Source organism: Fukomys damarensis, unplaced genomic scaffold, assembly GCF_012274545.1.
Source record: "Fukomys damarensis isolate Sample0158 unplaced genomic scaffold, DMR_v1.0_HiC HiC_scaffold_34, whole genome shotgun sequence".
In the NCBI taxonomy this organism is placed as follows: Eukaryota; Metazoa; Chordata; class Mammalia; order Rodentia; family Bathyergidae; genus Fukomys; species Fukomys damarensis.
In genome coordinates, this window is record NW_022900946.1 from 5,117,478 (window position 1) to 5,126,441 (window position 8,964).

Here is an 8,964-nt window from a genome sequence, read left to right on the forward strand (position 1 = left end):
ATATAAAGACATTCCCAAACAAATTCTGAAAAGTTCATTATACTACCACACTTGTTCTGTGAGAAATGATAAATGAAGGTCAGCTGCATGAGATTAAAGGACACTGGAAAGTGAGTTGAACAAGTATGAAGAAATAAAGATTTCAGTATATATAAATATGTGGGCAATTGTAAAAATGAATCTTTCTGTTTTGTACTTGGCTTAAAAAACTAATGCATTTTAGAAAATTATTAGTTTATGTTTTGGGACACACATGTATAAAGATGTCATTTTCTGATATCAGTAATGGAAATCCATGGGGACAGTAGTGTACAGGAACACAATTCTATGTGTTATAAAACATATGATGATATAAATTTAAATCAAATCATTCTAATTTAGGATGTTAAATATAATCCCCATGGTGACCACGCTAAAAAAAAATCATAGATTATATATATAAAAGAAAATGAAAAAAGTATTAAACTTTTTCACTACAAAAATGAGCTAAACCAAAAAGAATGCAGAAATATAGATAATGAGGGAGAAAAAATGGAAAGCAATGGAAAACAAGTAGCAAAATGACAAAAATAAATCCCTCCAGCTCAGCAATTACTTTAAACAGAAATGAACTAAACTCTCCAATCAAAAGTCAGAGGCTGGCAGAATGAATTTTTTCTTTAGATTTTATTTTTTATTGGTATGTGTTTGCATACATGATGTGCACATTCCTTGTGGGGAGTCAGTATGCATACATAATACATCTTACTTACTTTTCTAATCTTTTCCCTCTGCTCCCTCCTCTTCCCCCCATCTCTTGATCCCTTTCCATTTCAGAAAGACAGATCCCCCTACTTCCTATTCTCTCTGTCGTATTTTACTTGTTATTTATATTTTGGGTTTCACATAAAAAAGAAACCAAGCAATATTGAAGCTTGTGTGTCTGATTTATCACACCTAATGTTATGCTCTCAAGATGCATTCATTTTCCTAGAAATGACTCAAGTTTAAGTTTCCTTATAGCACAGTCATGTTCCACTGTGTGTAAACATCACATTTTCTATATCCATGCATTTGTCAATGGATATATAGGCTGCTTCCAAGATTTAGCTATCATGAATTGTGCTGCAATAAATATGGGTATACATGTGTCACTGTTTTATGATGTCTTTAATGCCTTTGAAAAGATATCTAGAGGGAAGAACAGCTGGATCAAATGGAATTTTTATTCCTAGCTTTTTGATGATTTTTCCAAACTTATTTCTGTAACGGTTGCACTAGTTTACACTCCCATCAATGTAGAAGGGCTCCTTTTACCCTGAAGCCTCACAAGCACTTGTTATTATTTGATTTCTTGATGATAGCCATTCTTTCTGGAAAGTGGAATCTCACTGTTATTTGTATTTCATTAGGGCTAGTGATGTTAAGCACTGCTTCATGTATTTATTTGCCATGTGTACTTCTGAGAAGTGTGTATTCATTTGATTTGCCTGTTTTTCATTGGGTCTTTTATTGGGGAGGATATTTTTTAGCCCCTCATATATTCTAGATATTATTCCTGTGTATGAGGAATAGCTGGCAAAATTTCCCTCATTTTATAGGTTGTCTCTTCACTCAGTTGGTTCTTTCTTTTGCCATGCAGAAGCTTTTTAATTTGATGTAAATCCATTTGTTGAGTATTGCTGCTATTTTCTATGCAATCAGGTTCTGTTCAGGGAGACTTTGACTTCAAGAGGTTTATCTATTTCATTTTCCATCAGACTAAATGCCTCTGTTTTGACATTTAGATCTTTGATCCATTTTGATCTTAGTTTACTATATGGTAAGAGATATAGGTCCAGGTTCCATCTTCAGGATGTGTATAGTCAGTTTCTGCAGCACCATTTATTACAGAGGCTATCTTTCCTCCAGTGTGTATTTTTGGCTTCTTTGTCAAAAAAGATAAATGTTCCTGGGGTTGTTTGTATTATCTGCTCTGCTCCACTGATTCACATATATCTGTTTTTGTGCCAGCACCAGTGTTTTTAATCACGGTAGCTTGGTAATATAACTTACTGTCTGAAATTGTGATGCTTCGTGCTTTGTTCTTGCTCTTTGCTCCTTTGCTCTTCTAGGTCTCTTTTGGTTCCACATGAACTTTAAGACTGTTTTCTCTAGTTCTGGGAGGGATACTACTGGTTTTTCACTCAGATTGCATTACATCTATATATCAGTTTTGGAAGTATGGCCATTTGGACCATATTGGTCCTGCCTGAGCAGGAACAGGGATACCTTTTCGTTTCCTGATGTCCTCTGCAATCTCTTTTTTCAGAGCACTGTAGTTTTTGTTGTAGAGGTCTTTCACTTTCTCAGTTATGTTAATTCCTAAATATGTCATTTTCCTTGATGCTGTTGTGACTGTGTTTTTCTAATTTCTTTCTCAGTGATTCATTATTGGTGTACAGGAATGCTACTGATGTTGTGTGTTAATTTGATATCCTGCTCCGCTACTGAATTTGGTGATTAATTCTAGGGGTATCCTGGTGGAATTTTATGGGTCTTCTACATAGAGGAACAAGTTACTTGCAAATAATGATAACTTGACTTCTTCCTTTCTATACCTATCCTGTTTATTTCTATTGCTTGCCTGATTGCTTTGGCTAGTGTTTAGAGGGATCATAGTGAAGATCCTTGTCTTGTGTCTGATTTTAGAAGCTTTCAGATTTTCCCCATTTAACATGATGTTGGGAGTACCTGTATCATAAGTGGCTTTTCTGAGATTAAGATAAGGTCCTTCTATGCCTATTTTCTTCAGGTTTTTTTTTTTTTTTTAATGGATGTTGAACTTTGTCAAAAGCCTTTTCTGTGTCAGTGGAGATGATCATGTAATTTGTGTCCAGGCTTCTATCTATGCTATGTTTTACATTTATTGATTTGTGTATATTGAGCCGTCCTTGTATCCCTGGGATGAGTCCTACTAGGTCATGACGTATGATCTTTGATGATTTACCGGGTTCTGTTTGCCAGTACTTTGTTTAGGATTTTGTGTCTATATTCATTAAAGAGGTTGGCCTGTGGTTCTCTTTTTTCGGTTGGATTGTACCTGGTTTGGGAATGAGGACAATGCTAGCTTCCAGAAATGCCTTTAGGAGCACTTCTTCTCTTTCAATTTCATTAAAGAGTTTGAGGAGTACTGGCACTAGATGTGTCCTGAAGTTCTCGCAGAATTCAGTGGTGAATCCATTGCTTTCTTGGCTTTGCTTAGTTTATAGGGTTTTTTGTTATTACTACATCAATTTCATTGCCTGTTATTGGGCTATTCAGAGTTCTTAATGTCTTCTTGGTTTGGTTTTGGCAATTTACATGTATCTGGGAATCCATCCATTTCTTCCAAATTCTCCAATTTTTTGCAGTACAGATTTTTTAACTGCTAATAATTTTCTGGATCTCACTGGTGTTTGATGTGATTGCACCTTTTTCATTTCTAATTGCACTGAATTGGATCCTTTCTTTCATGGCAAGATTGGCTAATGGTTGTTCATTTATTCTTTCAACAAGTCATCTGTTTTATTAATTTCATTGATCTCTGATCTGAGCTTTATAATTTCCTTCCTTGTTCTAGCTCTGGTTTTGGATTTTTCTTGTTTTTCTAGGACACTGCAGTGCATCGTGAAGTCATTTATTTAAGCTCACTCTGTTTTTGTGATGTAAGCATTTATAACTATAAACTTCCTTCTGAAAACTGCTTTCATTGTATCTCATAAATTCTGGTGTGTTTTGCTGACATTATTGTTTTGTTCTAGGAACCGTCTTATTTCTCTCATTTCTTCTGCAAGCGTATCTAATATTTTACTGTTTAATTTCCATTCATTTGTCTAATTTCTTCTTTTTGTCATTAATTTTCAGTTTCATTATGTTATGATGTTACTATGCATGATACGATTTCAGTTATTTTGCCACACTTAAGTATGCTACATTGGCTGGTATGTGGTCTATTTTGGAGAAATTCCATGTGCTGCTGAGAAGCATGTGCATTCTGTTCTTCTTGGGTGGAACACTGAATATATGCGTGTGATTTAAACACATCACGCGTTTAAAGATTTCATTCATCTCCAATATTTTTTGTTGATTTTTTTAATCTAGTTGAACTACCTATTTGTGACAGTTGTTGGTGTTTATCTGATTTTTATATCAAACAGGACTTGTTTTATGAAATTGGGTACAGTGTCATTCAGTGCATACATGTTAATAATTATCTCTTCCTGTTGAATTGCCCCTTAACCAAATGCAGTGCCCTTCTTTGCCTCTTCTGATCAGTTTTGAATTGAAGTCCACTTTGTCTAAAAATAGGATAGCCACTTTTGTTTGGTTTTAGTTTCCATCCTTTGATTTTTAGTCTATGAATGCCTTTTTTGGTTAAATGTATTTCTTGTATGCAGCATTCTGTTGGATTTTGTTTCTTGATCCATTCTGCTGTTCTGTGCCCTTTTGTTCGGGAAATTGAGACCATTCATATTGAGAGTTACTACTGAAAGGTACTAATGTACAGTGGTGCCTTGGTTTATGAATTTAATTTGTCCTGCAGTTTTGGAAAACATGGCCGTGTTTGTGTTTCTGTAGGAAGGATGGCCCCTGTTGTGTTTGTTACATGATGCAGTCTGCAAACAAAAACAAAATTTTGCCAAGCACTTCTATTTGTAAACCAAATTGTTTGCAAACAAAATCATTCATGAAAAGAGAGGCCACCATATTTCTGTCATTGTGTTATTTCCCTTTTGCTGATTCCCTTCTTTTTCTCCCTTCCACTTAACGGCTCACCTGGCCTAATGTAGTCATTCTTTTAGATATTTTGGCATTGTTGGCTTCATTGTCTCTTTCCTGGATATCCTTGTGAATATTTTGGAGTGCTGGTTTGGTGGCCATGAATTTCTCAAAGTGTTCTTTGTCAAGGAAAGGCCTTATTTCTCCATCAATTTTGAAAGATAGTTTTGCGGGACATATCAATCTGGGTTAGAAAGTGTTTTCTTTTAGTCCTTGTAACACTTCATTCCAAGCTCTTCGGGGCTTTAAAGTTTATCTTTATAAGGCATTCATTGCTTTTCTCCCACAGCCTCTAAGATTCTGGCCTTGTTTTGGACTTCTGGGATTTTGACTATAATGTGTGGTGGAAAGATTTTTTGTGGATTATAGCTCTTTCGGGTTCTATGTGCCTCTCTTATTTGTATGTTAAATTCTTTCCCCATGTTAGGAAAGCTTTTTTTTTTTCAATAAATGGGTTTTTTATACCATTTGTGCTGTCTTCTGATTTTTTCACCGATTGCCATTAATCTTAAGTCTTCTAGGTGTTGTACATTGGCTGTCAGATTCAATTTTCCTGTTTTTTGTTGTTTTCAAGGTGTCTCTGAATAATCAGTCACTGACATCAGTCTTCCCATCTGGTTCTGACACTGTGTATACATTGGTCACTTCTGCTCCCCATACTTTCAGTAGAGATTTTATTCCGGATTTCTGTTTGGTACCTTTTCATGGATTCTAATTTTTTGCTATACTGCTCCTTTGTGTAATTTTGTCTAGTTCAGCTAACTTTATTGAGTTTATTGGTACATTTTAGGTACACAGTACAGTTACATTTATCATCGGGATCTTGTACCCTTACATGATGCATCTTGGTTCTTATCTTTTCCCCATTCCTCTGCCTTCCTTTCGCCCTCTCCACCCTTCCCTACTTACAAAGACTTTGTTTCCATTTTTTCCTTTTCTCATATTTTTTCTTTTCCCTTCTCCTTCCCTTCCCACTTCCCCTACTCCTTTAGCTCTTTTCTTCCTATTTCACATTATCAATTACACAATTTGAAGCTTATTTATACTTTTAGTTTTTCGCACCAGAGAAAATATTCAGTATTTACACGTGTGTCCTATTTATTTCACTTAAGAGTATGGCCTCAAAATACATCCATTTTCCTACAAATGATTCTAGTTTCTTACTCTTTTGGGGGTGTACCTGGGTCCTTGTGCTTACAAAGCAGGTGACAGAACCACTGAGCCCTTAGTTTCTCGCTCTTCTTGGCTGAGTAGTACTCCATTTTATAGGAAAACCACATCTTTTTCATCCAGTATCCAGGTGATGGGCAATTAGGCTATTTGCAAGTTTTAGCTATTACAAACTGTGCTGCTATAAATATTGTGTGCATATATCACCGTGGTATGATTCTTTTCTCTTGTTAGCTAACATTTTATTAGTATCTTCTGTATGCTCACTGATTGTTTTGTTTGCTAAGTGGGTTATCCTTTTAGTCATATCTTCACTGAGCTTGCCAAGCACCATATTGAGCTCTTCTTTTACCATTTTATATAATTCATCTGTGTGGCTTTTGATTTCCTCCTTCCGTATGCCCCATAGATAAGCTTTGGGAGCTCTGGGGTGGTGCTGTTGCCATGTTTCTATTGTGTGTGTATGTGTGTGTGTGTGTGTGTGTGTGTATTTGTGTGCACACACACTTGAGAGTGCTGAAGTTTGTCAATTGATTACAAAGGAAACACTTTGTTGCTAGCATTGTGACCTCTTTAGTTACTGCCTGCTTTTCAGTGATGCATTTAAGGCAAGGCCAACTATATGTTTTTGCCTGGTCCCAAGATACAACCAGCTCTGTTGATTTGAGAAAGGGGGAAGCAGTTTAATTGGCACAGAATCCAGTTCCCTGGGGATGGGCTGAAAGATTGAGGATGATGCAAAGGAAATACAGATATTAGCACACAGAGAAAACCAATTAATAGTAGCAACTATGCCACCTGGGCAATAGCAATGAAGTCAACAACAATAAGAGTATCAAAGACAAACTCAATATTGACATATTCTAAGAAACAAAAGTGTACCACCTTAACCATAAAACAGAGATCTATAATTATAGTGCAAACACTAAGAATAAATAAGTATTGACCTGCAGAAAACATCTATTAAATGGAAAAACTTTACATCCACTGACAATAGAATGACATTCAACAATAATAGTATAAAGTTAACTAGCTAGCTAAAGATTCATAAAGCTTAATAGCTATACTAGATAGGGTAGAGGGGGTGGGGAACTAGAGAATGAAAAAAGCAAAATTTGAAAAATTAATGGAATATAAGAAGGAGGCGATAAAAGTGACACAGAGAGTTCTATTGACGAGTAAAAGGAAATTAATAGTATTAGAAAACAGCCATAGAAAAGACTGAACAACAAAAGATGTAAAAAAGAAAAAGAGACAACAAAATAGAGGAAATGAAAGATAAGAAGAAAGGAAAGAGTTAAAAATTTAAAAGAAGCTGGGCATGGCGACACACACCTGTAATCCCAGCACTCGGGAGGCTGAGGCAGGAGGATCGCTGCAAGTTCGAGACCAGCCTGGGCTACACAGTGAGTTCCAGGGAAGTCTCAACTACACAGTGAGACTCTGTCTCAAAAAAAAATTTTTTTTAAGAAAAAAGGGAGAAAATATCTCAACCCTCTCAAGAAAATGACAAGAGACAAGTAATTTAAAAATTTTAAATACTAAAGTGATTGAATCAAAATAAATTCTTCTACATTTTTGAATGAGTGGTTTCTTTGCAGTCTCAGAATCCAGCCAGCTGTGACTTTTTTCTACCTAGATTTGGGACCTGTGGATGTGTGAGGTGTCCTCCCTATACCAAAGGCCTCTCTGTCCCTTCACTCCAAACTGTGATAAGCACCCACACCAGGAAATGTCCTTGCTCGTGTTTGTAGATGGGCAAACAATCGGTCCCTGGTCTCTGCCCTGTGTAGGCCATGGGGCGGGGGTTCAAACAGACTGTTAGACTTAGGGTCAACACTCACCTGGCCTGGCTTCTCCTTCTATTCCCAGGCACTGTCCTCACCTAGAACCAGTTCAGTCAGTTACTCCACAGCTCTCTGCCCTGTGCCCAGGGAAAGGACAACATAAAACAGCCTGAGTTGGTGGATGGTCCCACCACAGGGAGTGGCCTGGTGCATCACACTTGCTGCGGCCACACCTTGGTCAGAATGAACTTTAAAAATAAAGGACACTATTGGTCAGTTTTCCTATTGTCAGGTCACAATACCCAACACCCACAACTTAATGGAGGAGAGGTTCATTCGGCTTATGCTTGCAGAGGGTTTAGTCAGTGCTCAGCTGGTTCGTGGCAAGAACATGATGGCAGAAGGGTATGGTGGAGCAAATCTGCTCACTTCATGGCAGCCGGGAGCCAGAGCCAGAGATGCCAGAGAGGAAGGGGCTGGGAAGCAGAAATAGGACTCAAGGTCACACCGGCATGACCCACTCAGACACACCCCGGAGTGTGTTTTACTAATTCCCTGGTGGCTGTCAAGCCAATCAAGCCGACCATCCAGCTTAACTGTTTTATGATCCTCCTGCACAGTGGTGAAAAGAGGTTCATTGCAGATTCAAAGACACAAATAAGGTGGAAGTGAAAGAACCACATAAAGCAGCCTGGAAGAAATATCTGTGCCCGTGTTCACAGCAGCATTACTGACAGAAGCTGGAATGTGGAAGAACCCCAACTATCCACTGACAGATGAGTGGATAAGCACAACGTGGTGCAGAATATAACTATTCAACCTTTAAAAGGAAGAAGATTCTAATGCGCTAGCTACATGGATGGATTTAGGCCCTCGTGTAAAGTGAAATAAACCAATCACAAAGAGACAATTATTTTATTATTCTACATGAGGTACCTAGTTAAAATCATAGAGAATTGTGGTTTCTGAGGAGTCAGAGTTATTGTTTGGTGAGCACAGGGGTTTAGTTTTGCAAGATGAAAATTTCTGAAGATGAATGTTGGTGATGGTTGCATAATGTAGTTAATACCACTGAATTATTCTTAAAAATGATTAAAATGGGGCCAGGGATTTGGCTCAGTGGTGTTGCCGCATGCCTCACAAGCACAAGGAGCCGGTGTGGTGGCACACGCTTGTAATCCCAGCACTTGGGAGGCTGACGTAGGAGGATCAGTGTGATTGAGACCAG

At 37.5% G+C, this 8,964-nt stretch overlaps 1 long non-coding RNA gene across 1 annotated transcript in view; it reads right to left on the reverse strand.

Moving 5' to 3' along the window:
* Positions 1–7,930, reverse strand: part of LOC104861859 — a 17,150-nt gene extending 9,220 nt beyond the window's left edge. The window contains exon 1 of the long non-coding RNA XR_780135.2: positions 7,794–7,930. This is a non-coding gene — a long non-coding RNA (uncharacterized LOC104861859). The remainder of the gene's footprint in view (positions 1–7,793) is intronic.
* Between the last annotated feature and the right edge of the window lie 1,034 nt (positions 7,931–8,964).